General features: G+C 39.0%; 1 long non-coding RNA gene across 1 annotated transcript in view; it reads left to right on the top strand.

The window, feature by feature from the left end:
- Window positions 1-14927, top strand: part of LOC121261980 — a 23381-nt gene extending 8454 nt beyond the window's left edge. The window contains exons 2-3 of the long non-coding RNA XR_005940034.1: window positions 7645-7653; window positions 14914-14927. This is a non-coding gene — a long non-coding RNA (uncharacterized LOC121261980). The remainder of the gene's footprint in view (window positions 1-7644; window positions 7654-14913) is intronic.

Here is a 14927-nt window from a genome sequence, read left to right as displayed (position 1 = left end):
AGACTCGAGTTACTGGAACCCGGCCTAAAGGTGTAGGAAATACGATGTTCATAGTGGCGTCATATGTGGGATCTCTATAGACTTCATATGTCCTTCGTATGCCTATGACAACCCATTCTTAGACAACTCAGGAACAAGAAGAAGCAACGTCAACGAACATGGAAGCAAGGCTCATCGGGATGGAACAACTGGTAGGGAAGCTAACTACCGAAGTGAAGACCCTCCGAAAAGAGAACGAGACACTTAGAGTAGCAACCAACGGACCAAAGAATGAGGCAGGACCAAGCAACACCGACCACGTAGAGTCCAGAAACGCAGGAGGGGGAGGTGACGCGGAGGAAGAAAGAAAAACATGCAGGACGAGCTGCGTAACCTCAAAGAAAAATACGAAGAAATGGAGAGTATGGTTTGGGTCTTTGGCACCTGTGTCCATAGACAACTTTGGAGAGTCGGCCCGCCTATTCCTCACATAGTTTATAGTGAGCAGGAGAATAAGATGCCCCGCGGGGTACCTCCTCACAATCAAGCAGGGGGAAGACAAAAGTTTGAAGACATACCTATCCAGGTTTAACAAAGAGTGTATGACTACAGACGATCAAGACAAGAAAATAACTTTGGCAACCTAAATTTTAAATCATGATCTTTCTAACTTAAAATTTTGACTCTAAAAAGTTTCTTAAGTCAAAAGATGTGTTTCTCTAAAACCAACAACTACCATATTATCTTTTTGTTATCTCTTATTCCATTCAACATTATTCTTACCCTTCTCTATGCTCATTGTTTTGAATAGAAATATTGAGTTTTTCTGTTAAAAAGATAAAGTAACAGGTTATAAGTTATGATCTATAACAATCATAATGAGCCTTAAACAACTCCACATTTATAAAGATGTTGATATTTTTTGAGGAATGACCTAACTTAGCCGGATCCATTTTTCAGTTTGTGTTTGTTCATTTTCTTGTTATGTAATTACTATATTGTGATGGCTTTTGAGATTTTCATCCCCTAGTGTTTCTATCGTTTGTTCTAGTTTACACACACACACACACATATATATATAACTTAAGAAATTATTGGTCTACCATTATGTTAGTGTTAAGTGGGAGTTTTTTTTTTCTCTCGAGAGATAGGCTCTCATAGAGGTGGTCTCTCCTGTCTCAATACGGGGTATTTCTTTTTCTGGTGCAGTGCATGGTAGTGCTTACAATGGCGTTACACATCGAAGAGCTTTGTCAAAGGCTCTCACTCTCTGAGAAGGAACAAGAGGAACTTTTAGTTGATGATACTCCATTAGAAGATTCCAAGAACAGGAGCGAAAAGTGCTTATTTGTTTCACTTCTTACTGATAAGAATTACAATAGGGAGGCTTTCAAGCAAACTATGAAGAAGATCTAGAGACTAGTGAAGAAAATTTCTTTTACAGACTTGGGTTCTAGAATGATGTTTGTAAAGTTTGAAGACAATAGAGAGAAGGATCGAGTGTAGCGGGAAGGGCCATGGTTGTTTGATAAAAATCTTGTGCTGATGAAAACGTTTGAAGGGGAGATCTAGGTCAATAAAATCAATATTACAGAGGCAGCTTTCTGGATTAGATTATACAATCTGCCATTACATGCAATGAATGAGAAGTTGGCGAGATTTCTTGGAGACAGTATCGGAAGGGTGGAAGATGTTGATGTTTAGTGAGGGGAGTTTGCATGTGGTGAATATATCTGTGTCAGGGTTAATTCTAACATCACAAAACCTCTGACGAGGGGCAAACACATCAGTCTAGGATCTTAGGGTCCTTGTTGGGTCCGTTTTGTATATGAGCGTCTACCAAATTTTTGTTATATCTGTGGCAAGTTGGGACATAATCACAAGGACTGCAGCTGCTGGCAGCCAAACTAGGATCTGTATAATTAGGATTGCCTTCCTTTTGGTCCATGGATGCGTGTTGGAGGTGCAGCAGGAAGGGGTTGGCACCACCGTGATCAGCAGGAAGAAATCCACCAGAGTCCTCCCCTGGTCAGTGCCGAGAATCATGCTGAGAAGGTGGCACAAAAAGTGGCTGCAAATATGGATGAAACTGCCAAGAGATTACATCAAGAAAACGTCAGTAGCAAGATTTATGGAACCTACCATAATTATGGGTAAGACGTTATGCACTCAAGTAAGGAAGGCAACACACAGTTAAGGAATGAGGAATCCATGCATAGTATCAGAGAAGATATTAATGCAGACGTTAATATGGAAATATCTGCTGAAGTCTTCGAATGTAAATTTGAAAGTTGTAACGGCTAGCCAGCAGAATGGGCCTTGGGATGATAGTATGAAGGAGCCCAATGAAGATCAACTGGTAGTACAGTAGGACAGCCCATTTCCAGATCCAACAGCCCAATCCATTGAAAACAATCGAACAGTAACAACAAAGAAATGGCAAAGGAGAAGAAGTGCAGGAGTAGATCAGCAAAAGGCAATGTAACCAAGGTACAAAAGAGGAAGGATATGGAAGTTGAGGTGCCTAATTCAGAAGTGTAGGTTGCTAATAAAAAGAGAAAGGTGATAGTTTCTGGAAAAGAAAAAATTGAGATATCGGAGGAGGCTAAAAGGCAACCACACTAGAAGTAATGAAAATCATTAGTTGGAATTATCGTGGGCCTGGGAACCCACGAGGAATTCTTGCCCTTCATGATCTTGTCAAGAAGGAAGTTCCTGATGTTTAAGAAGGAAGTTCCTGATGTTTTACTTTTACTAGAGGCTAAGTTAACAGTGAGGCTCATGGAGAGGTTGAAAATTCAAATAGGCTTTGTTTGCTGTTTGGCCACTAACTGTGAGGGACGTAGTGGAGGTCTAGTTCTGATGTGGAAGAAGGAAACGATGATCATTCAAAAAACCATATTGATGCTATGGTTGTTGAGGAAGGTAGAGAGAAGAGGGTCTGGCAGATGACATGTATTTATGGACAACCTGAGACAACAAGAAGGAATGACCTGGAACCTATTGAGATCAATAAGAAGAGATGGCAATAATGCATGGCTTGTGTCTAGAGACTTCAATGAGATTTTAAGCAGAAGGGAAAACAATGGGTAAAATAAGACCTGAAAAACAAATGGAGGAATTCAGGCAAGTTGTGAATGACTGTGAATTGGTTGACATGGGTTATTTTGGGTCCAAATTCACATGGTGGAATAATCAAGAGAGGGAAAGCAATATTTATGAAAGGCTGGACAGATACTTTGCAAATAATATGTGGAGTTCCTTGTTTCCCTAAGCTAAGGTGGTTCATTTCTCATCTACTCATTCAGATCATATACTTGTAATTATGCAGTCAGAAGGCTACAGTATAAGAAGAAAGGGTTTTAAACCTTCCAAGTTTGAAGCAATGTGGATCGAGGATACAGATTATGAAAAGGTCATTGAGAAGTCGTTCCCATCACTTGGCAATATAACAATGGGCAAAATGGTATGGGGGATATTATGAACAAGATATCTGTGTGCAGTGAAAGTCTCACAAAGTGGAATAAACAGTCTTTTGGTAATGTCCAGTTTAAGATATCACAAGCAAGAGCTCGGCTTTAAAAACTCCAGACTAGCAACCTAACACTCCAGAGCAAGGAAGAACAACAACAAGCTAGAGACAAACTGCACTGCTGGTTAGAAATGGATGAAATTCTGTGGAGACAAAGATAAAAGGCTTTGTGGTTAAAGACAGAAGACCAAAATACTAAATTCTTTCATAGAAAGGCCTTTCAGATGAGAAAAAAGAATCTGATTTTGAGACTTGAAGATGAAGAAGGATTGTGAAGAGAAGGAGAGGAAAAAGATGATCTAATATTGCAATACTTTCAGGAGCTATTCACTGCTAATTCACAGAGAGGAAACTTGTGTTTTTAGTCTGCTCTAAATGGAAGATCAAAATCCACACCACACACATCTCCACATCATGCACATCTCCACCCCCACTAGGGTTCATGGCAAGGCGCGCGCGCGTGCGTGCGCGCGCACACACACATACACACACACAACGTGCAATGTGCATGTTCGTATTTTTCCAAGTTAGGGTTGTCGCAGCCTTGAGTTTCTATAAAACCCCACCTCCATGTAGCTGCTGTCTCCTTCCCTCAATCTCCATCACACAGAACAGCAGCCTCGCAAGGGACAAGCAGGTGCCTCATAAGACAACCCCTCCAAAACGAAGTCGTAGATCCTCACAGCCACCACCACTCAGTCTTAATGTTTATATTTTTTTTCTTTTTCTTTTTTCTCGCATCCCAGTGTCAACCACAGGACCACCGTGGAACAGCCGCGCAACATCCCCAGCTAATGCCATGAATGAGCCCAGCCCAAGACGCAACCTTGTGTCACATTCTGTGGCGTCACTGCACCAGATCAATCACTCCACAACAGTGCCATGAGAAGACTGAGAGCCATGTGCCATAGGAACCGTCCAAAGCCACCCTTGATTTTTCACGTCTTAGCCACTAGGGTTGCACCGCATGGCAAGCTCTATTTTTCACACCCAAAATTAGAGCAACCCACGTCCACACCGACAACCCTGTTTCCTCCACACCTCAACTGCACAAGTCTCTGTTTGTGCTCCTCAGAACAAATACAAACGCTACCAATGATGGAAGCTACCACCCACTGCCCCGACTGCTCACCGTGGCACCATAAGCCTTTTGTCTCTCTCTCTCTCTCTCTTGCGTTCTCACACTCTCTTTGTCGCTCTTTCTCTCACATTACCTCCCTATCTCTCTCTCTCTCTCTCTCTCTCTCTCTCAGCTGCCCAGGTAGCCGACGTCTTCACCTCAGCACCCAGATCTGCCGTCAGGAGCTGCTCTCTTGTTGAGGCCAAGGCCTCTGTATCACGGCTTCCGCTTTGGTGAGACTTCAATTTCTCTTGACAAAGAAGGGGTGCCTTTTGAGCCTTCCATAGAATAACCTTAGTTGTAGTGTTATTTACAAAGAAATGCCATCAAGCCCAATTGTCACGTGATTATACATAAGGCAATTGAAGAACCCTTTTCAATTTTTTTTTTCGTTATTGCCCTTATAGTCAAACCTTGGCGGAATACTTTTGAATTGGGATGGTCTTGACTTTTAAAATTAGGACAGATATTTCAAATTGGGCTTATTTTTAAATAGACTTGTGATTGAGCTGGATTTGTGTTAGGTGAATATTAAGTGGATATTGATGATTTTGGGAAGTGATGGTATTTTAGAGTTATGAGCATTTTTAGATTTTTAAGAAAATAGGTTATTTTAGTATTTTAGACTTAAATATCAAAATTTGTGGTTTATTAGAGATTTAAGTAAGCTATGTGTCTATTTTATAGGTAACGATTGATTTTCGTTTGACATTGTTGTGAGAAAATTTAGAAAAGTTAAAAAGTTCAGGTAAGCGAGGTTCCTATACTAGACTTTACACAAAACGATTAGACTGAGGTTAATTTTATGAAAAATATGCATTTTAGTTATGAAAAGAAATTTGAAACAATTTCAGTTATTTTTTCTGCATTACTCATGAAATCTGTATAAAAGATAAAATATTTTCTGTAATGACTGGTATAAACATGAGCTATTTTTGACATTTTGTTTCTGAACTGTACAAAAATGAGTGAATATGCAAATTTGTGTATAATTATATGACTATGAGAGTTAAACAAGGAATTTTGTTTCTGGTGTGATGTTTCAGTTATGCTATGCCAAAAAAATTTTAAATAAGAATATTTTTTAACTTTCTCTCTTATATTTTTGATAACATGTTCTGATTCTGCATTCTGAAAATAAAAATATTTTGTGCTGCATTAGAAACTCTGTAAATGCTCATGTTTACATACTAGTATAAGTTTTCTGCTTATTAAGTTGTTGACAACTCACTTCTTATCTCTACAATATTTTTCAGATAATTTAAATGGTTCAACTGGAAGTCAAGAGTAAGAAGTATGAGCAATATTTGATGATCATAGAGGAATAAGTGCGAAAGAGTACAAGAAATTATTGGATCTTCATACTCAATAGATTTATTATTTTTTAGTACTTTGGATATTTTGAGACATGGATATTTTTAGTCTTTATGGAGTTTTAATTCTTTATGTTGAGGTCTTTCTCTAATGTCCTTGTGGAGGAGTATATATATTTGGTTTGAACAAATAGATTAATATTTTATGGAGTCTTTAGAGTATTTATAATTGTGATATGAGAGATGATTTTAGGCTGCAAGAGCTAACTTTTCGGACTTTCGGGACTGAGACGTTACAATCCGAGGATTGAATAAGGAACCACTAAACCTTTTATTAAAAGATTAATTTTACAAGTTTTCATGTTTTCACTTTTAACATTTTTTTACAATTCTAGATCTCCGTTAAACTTCCGTTAGAAAATTAATGGAGAGAGGGTCACAAGTGACATGACACTTTAAAGTCCCGTTTGGATATTGAGCTGAGTTGAGATGAATTAAGTTCGTTATGAATAGTAGTGAGTTGAGATGGTGATGTGAGTTTTGTAGGGCTCACTTAAGATAAGTTTAGATGTGTTTAGATGTTAAGATAAGTTTATATGTATTTATGAGAAGTTAAAAACGATGTGGGTTCCGCGTGTAAAGAGATGTTAAGTTAAAAAAGGTTGTGGGTTCTGCGTGTAAATACATTTTGAGTTAAGATAAATTTAGTGATTTGAAATTTGGGTGTTTAGATGTTAGAAGAGATTTAAATTTGAACCGAATTCAGTTAAGCTGAGTTCAGTCAAGGAACCAAACGCAGCTTTGTATAACATCCGTCAACACAAAAAAAATTGACATATGGCCTCTTGCTAGTTTTCTAATCGAAGATTGACAGAAGATTGGAATTGTAAAAATATGCAAATTCAGATATCAATTTTACAAAAGTTAATAACTGAGATTTTGAATTGAAAAAATAAAAATTCAAGCAAGAAAAAATGCTTCCCGCTGGCATTGGTTTATGACCCCCGACCACGTTGCCTCGTCAAGGCCTTACCGTCTCGTTTAAAACATCATTGCATCAAGCCGCACCGCAACCAGTTCGATAGATCAAAATGCAAAGCACCTTCATATTCTCATCTTTCCAGCCGAAGCTTTAACCATTATTTTGGGTTTTTCAACTTAGGCCTCGTTTGGATAGCTTTCTCATCCCATTTAATATTATCTTATTTTCTTTCTAAACATCACTCAAATATAAATACTTTTCAATTAAAAATTTTTAACTTTTTAATCTAATAATTACTTAATCATTATAATTTTTTCAAATTTTCAAACAAAACATAAAAATCAATTGAATTTTTTCAAATCTTAAAACAAAAATTATATTAAAAAATTATATTCTAACAATATTTTAACTTTTAAAATTTTTATTCAATTTTTTTTTATCATTTCTCAAAACTTAATAAAACATCTTAACTCAAACTATTTCATTATTATTTACAAATTTTTCGTTTGTAGTTCTTTAAAATCTAATAAAACAGTTTAATTCAAATTTTTTCACAACTATTCATAAAGGTTATATTTCATCTCATATATCATCTCAACGTCCAAAGAGACTGCTAACTAGATGGTGGACAAGGCTATGAATACTGGAATGTGCTGCAACACAAGATAATGACGACCGGCTACCTTTATAGCAGGATTCAGTCATGAGTTTTGGGTAGGTGGTTCACGTCGATTCAAGAATTTGAGGTTTCTCTTGGTTTGAAAAGAGTTCTTCTACACTAAAGTCTGGCTACAACCACAGGGTACATGACGCGGGTTAGGCCTATTCATCTGGGTTGGAAAAATTTCGGCTTGGTCCGGAACCTAGTTATGTTCTGACCAGGATAAATTCAGACTGGTACTCGCATAGAAAAATCTGTGTACACCCGGTCCAGGCATCCGGTTTTAAGTTTACAACTTTCTCACATCCTTCAATTCACTCTCTTTCAATATCGGCCATTTTGAAACATGCACTACTTTGTAATTTGTTAAGATGTAAAATTAGTTACTCAAGGGAACACCAAGCAGCTTGCTACTACTTCTCCTACTCCTTCAACTGCAACTATTTCCTCCATCCCACTATCATCAATCTTAAGTATTTTCAATTGCTCGAGACAACTTATGACTAAGGTTAGAAATAAATTTTTCATGAAATAATATTTATAATATGTGGGTTTTGATTTAAAAAATAAAGGGATTCCAGATTTTTAAAAATCGATTTCAAACAGAGTTCCTGCACAGGTTTGACCCGGACTAATCCGGTCATGATTCTGGTCTAGTTTTGAAACTCGGGTTCCCAAGTTGGAACCCAGATGATATGTCGTGTGTGCCACTTTAGATATTAAAAAAGTATTTAAATAATATAAAAATATGTACAATGCATTACAAAAATTGTTGGATAAATTAAATAGGATTAGTTTGATTTACTATTTTAGAGAGAGTTTAGATCATTCACTGGGAATGCTCAACCATTTTGATGGATTCTCTTTCTCTACAAGGGACTATAATCTACCATCCACTACCACAACGAAGTTGGTGAGTTCCAAAAAAGCCACCACTATCAACACCATCCTACACCGACACCACGCCATGCCCACCACGAAAAGAAGAAAAAAAAAAAAGAAGCAAAATCATACACCACTGCATCAGCATGAATCAGCATAACCAACCTCAAATGTGTCACACTTTGAGGTTGAGATGGAACCATAAAGTACTTGACAGTGAAGCTGACTCCAACCGTAGGGCCATTGGCCACCTTATGTTATTTAGTTAATTTTCATTACATATTGGGTCCTTGTTTTAATTGAATATTAGTTGTAGTGGGTTAATGGGCTTGGTCGAGTAATTCTCATTTCAGTTGTTGTTTTAGTAAACTAATCTAGTCCCATAGGTGCGACAACTTTGTTAAGACTTCACAGTCTTCACTATAGCTTCATGCGAAAGGTAATCAAATCTTATTTCTTTGTCTATCCTCATCTTTTTTCTTCTCTGTTCTCTATTCTTTGGAGGTGCTCCTCTTGAAGTGAGCTATTCTCAATGCTATTTTTTATCATGCATTATTAGGTGTGTTATAAATTGGCATAAGAGAGATACTGATCTTTGTACTATCAAAACCCATGAAAGAAATTCATGCATCATTATACAAAATTAAGGAACTGATTGAACAATCACTGCAAACACAAGATCGTATCCTATGGAAAATAAGAGATTTCAACGCATGGGGTTTACAAAGAGATTTGTGAAGCTATGTGATTGCTTGGGTTATTGTGTATTGAGTATGAGTATGTAAATGTATTTCCAAATAGATTTTAATTGTGCTCTATGGATGTTGGGAGGATTGATTTTATGCATATCAATGTGATACAGAGTTTATATGACTATTTGATGGTGTAGTGATTTTGTGTGGAGCCCAAGTGTTGGGTAGAATATTTATATTTTGTTGGATTGATGTACTTGGGTGGAAATTGCTAGTATTTGTTATGATTTGAGTGGGATGAGGTGAATTAGTACTAATTATTGAATTAATATATGGTTTTGGTTTTGTCGATTCATGATTTGTAACTTCTAAAATTTTATAATTGTGGTGTAGATGTACAAATGGTATGGACAGATTTTAAGATTTTTTTTTTTTTTTTTAAGAAGAGCCTGTAGCCACCCACATAGCAGCTCCATCCCAAGTTTATTAATAAACCCTCACTTATGACGGAAGAATACCATAGTAACAGACGGACACTTGAGATTTACAAACTTACCCCATGCATCAAACAAATAAAAATAAAAATAAAAAGCTCATCCTATACAAAGCCCAACAAGAAACCATCTAACTTCATGCCACACACAAAAGAAACTCCTACCTTATAGACGGAAAACCAGTCTTATCCAGTCAGATCATGCCCCTCACAGCAGAAGCTAGAAAGTTCGTACCTAATCCATACGTCCTCGTGATCCCCGATTCCCCTTGACGGGCAAAGAAATCCGCAACTTGGTTACCTTCACGGAAAATATGTGACACAAAAAAAACCATGCCTACCAGACATTCAAGCAACAACTCCCAATAATCCCAGAGGTACCACACATTACACGCACGCGAAGTCAACCAATGAACAATTACCGTAGATCACACTATCTCCACATGATTTAAGCCAAACTCTTTGCAAACCATGATACCTCTCAGTAGGGCCCTTAATTCAGCCGCATTATTTGTGCCCATACCCAAGTGTTCTGAGAAGGTAGCTTTGACATTCCCCAAATGATCCCTAATCACTCCACCCCCTCCACAAGATCTCGAGTTTCCCCTACTCAACATTCAACTTCACCCACCCTACCGTTGACTTTCTCCACACCACCAGGTCAGCTCACAAGAACTTGCTTAATAGGCAGATTAATATCGAATAGAATCTCATAATCTCTCAGAGAGAGCCTTTTACACTTAGACATGTTTTCAGAAATTTGGCTAAGCCAAAATTTAACCGCAAGCCATACTTCCTCTGTCAATTCATAAGTCGCCTCCATTCTAGCCTTACACATTCTTGCCCACGGTCTCCAAGTAACCAGACATGGAAGCAAGCCTACAAGTACACCCCGCTGGGATGCACACTTCGCACAGCTGAACCAACAGGAAATATGTGCACGCCATGATGAAGTTGTCATGCATCGAACACCCAATGCAGCAGAGGCCTTCCTCCAAACTAACGTAGCGATATCTCCAAAGCACATAACATGATCCAAAGTTTCGGAACTTCCATTCGTACAACAATCACAACGAGAGGCAAGATTAATACCCATAGTTATAATACGAGCATCTATTGGGAGGCACCTGAACCATGCTTTCCAAACACAAACAGCCACACGTCTAGGAAGGAGTTTATGCCAAAACCAATCCGTCCATGGACAGCTTTCCCTACGAACCCGTATAATGTCCCATGCGGAAGACATGGAAAAAAGACCATCTTGGTTCGGTTCCCATATGTAAATGTCCTACCCCTCTTTACCTGCCACCACTAACCGAATTACCTCAAGAGCTTTATTTTCTCCAATTAAATTTATTAGAGCAGATTCATCCCATACATTACCAACCCAGAGGTCCTTGATTTGGAGATTAGAATTTATAATATTCTGGGCGTCAACATTGAGAGGTCCACTCGAAAGCCATCGTTCATGCCAAAAAGAGACTCTACCTTCCTTAACCCGCACCCTAGAATGCCCATAAACCTCTGGAAAGACCTGCATGATAGATTTCCAAAATCGTGAACCATTTCCACGCGAAATAGCCAAAAGAAGATTTCCTTCCTTCACATATTTAGCTTAGAAGAACCGGGTCCAAAGATTATCTAGTGTTAGGAGGCGCCACGTAAATTTCATATGCATGGCTTGCTAAACTTCGTCAAGGTCTTGAATTCCTAAGCATCCTTCCTTGATCGGTTTACAAATAGTAGACCATGCAACCCACTTCTTTTTTGCCTTCCCATTATACTCACCCCAGAAGAAAGTCGATAGAATAGAATTTATCTGAGTGTGAATAACCTTAGGCACATTAAGCACCGCTAAAAGATGTGTTGGCATACAAGACACCACATGCCTAAGCAAAGTGAGACAACCACCTTGAGACAAAATTTTTAATTTCCACCTTGCAGCCTTGTTCCGAATTTTAGTCACCAAAGGTTCCAAGGCTCTAGCCGTAAGACGCCCGTCACCAAAGGCACCCCTAAATAAGTAGTTGGAAAAGTACCTTCCGTAAAACTTGTCATTCTAAGAAGGCCACATTTCCTGGACATATTAATCTGTTTGGACAAAATTATAGCCGACTTCTCATTGTTAATTAGCTGTCCAGACCAAGAAGAATATTTTTCCAATGCCAGCAATAACATTTTAATTGATCTTTTCTCCCCCTTGGCAAAAATAAGAAAATCATAAGCATATAGAAGATGAGACACTAAAGGAGCTCCTCGAGGATGATAATACGAACCAATCTTTCCTTCCTCAAAATTCTTTCGTAATAACCTAGTGAGAACTTCCTGCATGGTAATAAACAAATATGGAGAAAATGATCCCCCTGCCGTAGGCCCCGAGTTGGTTTGAAAAAACTTTTTTCTGTTCCATTTATCATGATCGAGAACCCAGGGGTCTTCATACACGTCTCCACCAAACCATAAAACCGTTTAGACAAACCAAAGCCCTTCAGGACCAAGCATAGGAAAGACCAATCAACTCGATCATATGCCTTTGCCATATCAATCTTCAATATTACATTTCCTCCATTACTCTTGCGATGAAGGGAATGAACCATTTCTTGTGCTAACTTGATATTCTCAAAAATACTATGTCTTGAAATAAAGGCACCTTGTTCCCATGAGATCATGCGAGGAAGAAAACTAGCCAAATGATTCACAAGTATTTTTGAAAAAAATTTATATGCAACATTACACAAGCTAATTGGCTTGAACTTATCAAAGTTTCACAGATTTTGCACTTTAGGAATGAGAACAATAAACGATGCCAAATAAAACCTTGGGAGAGGCGTACCTGAAAAGAAATCCTGAGCAACTTCAACCACGCCCCTTTTAACTATATCCCAACACTCTAAATAAAAGACTGAGCCAAAGCCATCTGGCCCAGGACTACTATTTTTTGGAATAGAAGATAAAGCCCTCCAAACCTCCTCCTCAGTCGGTTCTTGACAAAGAGAAATATTCTCCTCATCATTCACCACTGAAGAGACTAGACCCGTTAAATCTGGCTGCACAGAAGGACCCTTTCTTGTAAGGAAATTCTGAAAAAATTTAACCGCCTCATTGTGAACCACTTCTGGTGAATCCAAACAAACCCCATTAGGAAGGGTCATTTTAGAAATAGCCGATGCTCTCCTGCGTTGATTCACAAAGGCATGAAAAAACTTCGTATTACAATCTCCTTCCTCAAGCCATTTCCTTTTTGCCTGCTGTGCTAATCTCAGTTCCTCCCTATTTTCCCACACCTCCAATTCAGCCTTGGTACTTAAATATTCATGTTCCAAGTCCGACTGGAACCCATCCTGAAGCTTGAATTCAAGAAACTCCATGTGTTCCTCTAATGCTTTAATGGAATAATCCACACGGCTAAAAACCTCCTTGTTCCATGTGCGCAAAACCATTTTTAGACTCTTAAGCTTGGTAGCCAACCGGATTAGTCCCATTCCATTTACCTCTTCCCTCCAAACATCCTCCACGCACGTCTTAAAATTTTCATGTGTACACCACATGCTTTGAAAGCGGAACGGAGAAGGACCATAAGAATTCACTTCCTTGTCAAATCGGATCAACATAGGGCAATAATCTGATGACTTACAATTAAGAACCTCAAGATGAACTTCCGGGAACCTTTGGAACAAAATAGCATTAGATAGAGCCCGATCCAAGCGTGCCCAGCATCTAGACGTTTCTCTATGACCATTGCACCATGTCATTCTATAGCCACTAAAGCCAATCTCCACAAGTCCCGAATTATGAATGCATGAATTAAAATCAGCCATATCTGACAAAGGCCTTGGGTTACCACTTGTCCTCTCTCCATCATCCCGAATGGCATTAAAATCCCCTACTACAAGCCAGGGAGCCTTATTCTTCTGAGCATCCTCAATATCCTGCCAAAGTTCTCTACGTTCCACTTGTAAGCACTTAACATACACAAATGAAATATAGATCCTCTTAGCTTCCTTTATAAAACACCCATGAATTAATTGATTCGACATATTTTGCACCTCAAAAATTAAATAATCATTCCAAAACACCCAAAGCTTACCACCCATCGCTTCATTTGAACAATAGGATGGAAAATCAAGAAACCGCGCCCAGAACTCCATAGAAGCCTCACCAGCAAATGGCTCCGAAATTGCTAGAATTGGACGCCTATAATCTTTAACTAGACATTTTAATCTTCTCTTAGATGTATGCAAGCCACGCACATTCCACACCAAAATCTTCTCAATCATACATTAAGTTCTGCAAGGCGAGAGAACTAACTCGTCAAGAGTGACGCAATTCCAGGTTCATTGACTTCTTCAACGCAAACACCAGAGCATTTAAATTTAACTCCGAGCCATAAGCCTTCTCTATTGCCAAAGAATGACAAGGTTCACTCTCTTCATGGTCCGAACTACATGCATCGTTTACCCAGACGCTGTGGCAGTATTCTCTAGCGTTAACATTTCAAAAACCAGATCTTGATGCCCCTCTACAACCTGCTAAACCAACAAGACTCCCTCCTGCATGGCGATAACACCCGTAGCCTCCCAGGTCCTCTCTAAAGATTTACTTAGAACCATCTGCAACTCAGCACATGCATAGTCACCGAGAGACTCCTTATGCATATTGTTTGTTACCATCTGCGCCAAAACATGCCCATCATCACATTGCACCTCATCAAACTGCACCTCCTCAAACTGCACCTCATCACATTGAAACGAGTCACCAACAACAACCCCCTTTCCTCTGAGTTCTGAGACAAACTTCACACTCCCAGTGCACTCCACCGATCCACTAGCCAAAGGTTCCTCTCGTACCTACACTAAAGGATCTGCGCTAGGGCCCTCAGGGGGCTCTTCTACAATAACCAGTTGCTTTGGAACGCTAGAGGGCACGTCAACCCACTAATCCTCCTGCTCCAGACTAGGCCCCGCTTGTACAACTCATCATTCCTCCTTAGTATCTTGTTTTCCTTTCTTTGGAGCCGCACAATCATCCCATTGTTGCTTCTTGACCCCAACACGACAAACTACCTTTGTATGACCCAGGCGACAGCACCGCTTATAATACGACCCCTGCTTCTTGTAACGTACCTTTTGCCAAATTTTCTTGTGCGCCGAAACCACTGTAGGGAATCCTTGTTTTGGTTCCTCAAGAAGATCCACCTCTACACATAATCTTGTACCTGAAACTCGAGTCTTGTTCATAGTCACATTATCAGTACCCAAGAACCTTCTGAATCT

Source organism: Juglans microcarpa x Juglans regia, chromosome 4S (genome assembly GCF_004785595.1).
Source record: "Juglans microcarpa x Juglans regia isolate MS1-56 chromosome 4S, Jm3101_v1.0, whole genome shotgun sequence".
NCBI lineage: Eukaryota > Viridiplantae > Streptophyta > Magnoliopsida > Fagales > Juglandaceae > Juglans > Juglans microcarpa x Juglans regia.
The sequence above is the reverse complement of the archived record's forward strand: the minus strand, read 5'-3'. Positions and strand labels throughout refer to the sequence as shown.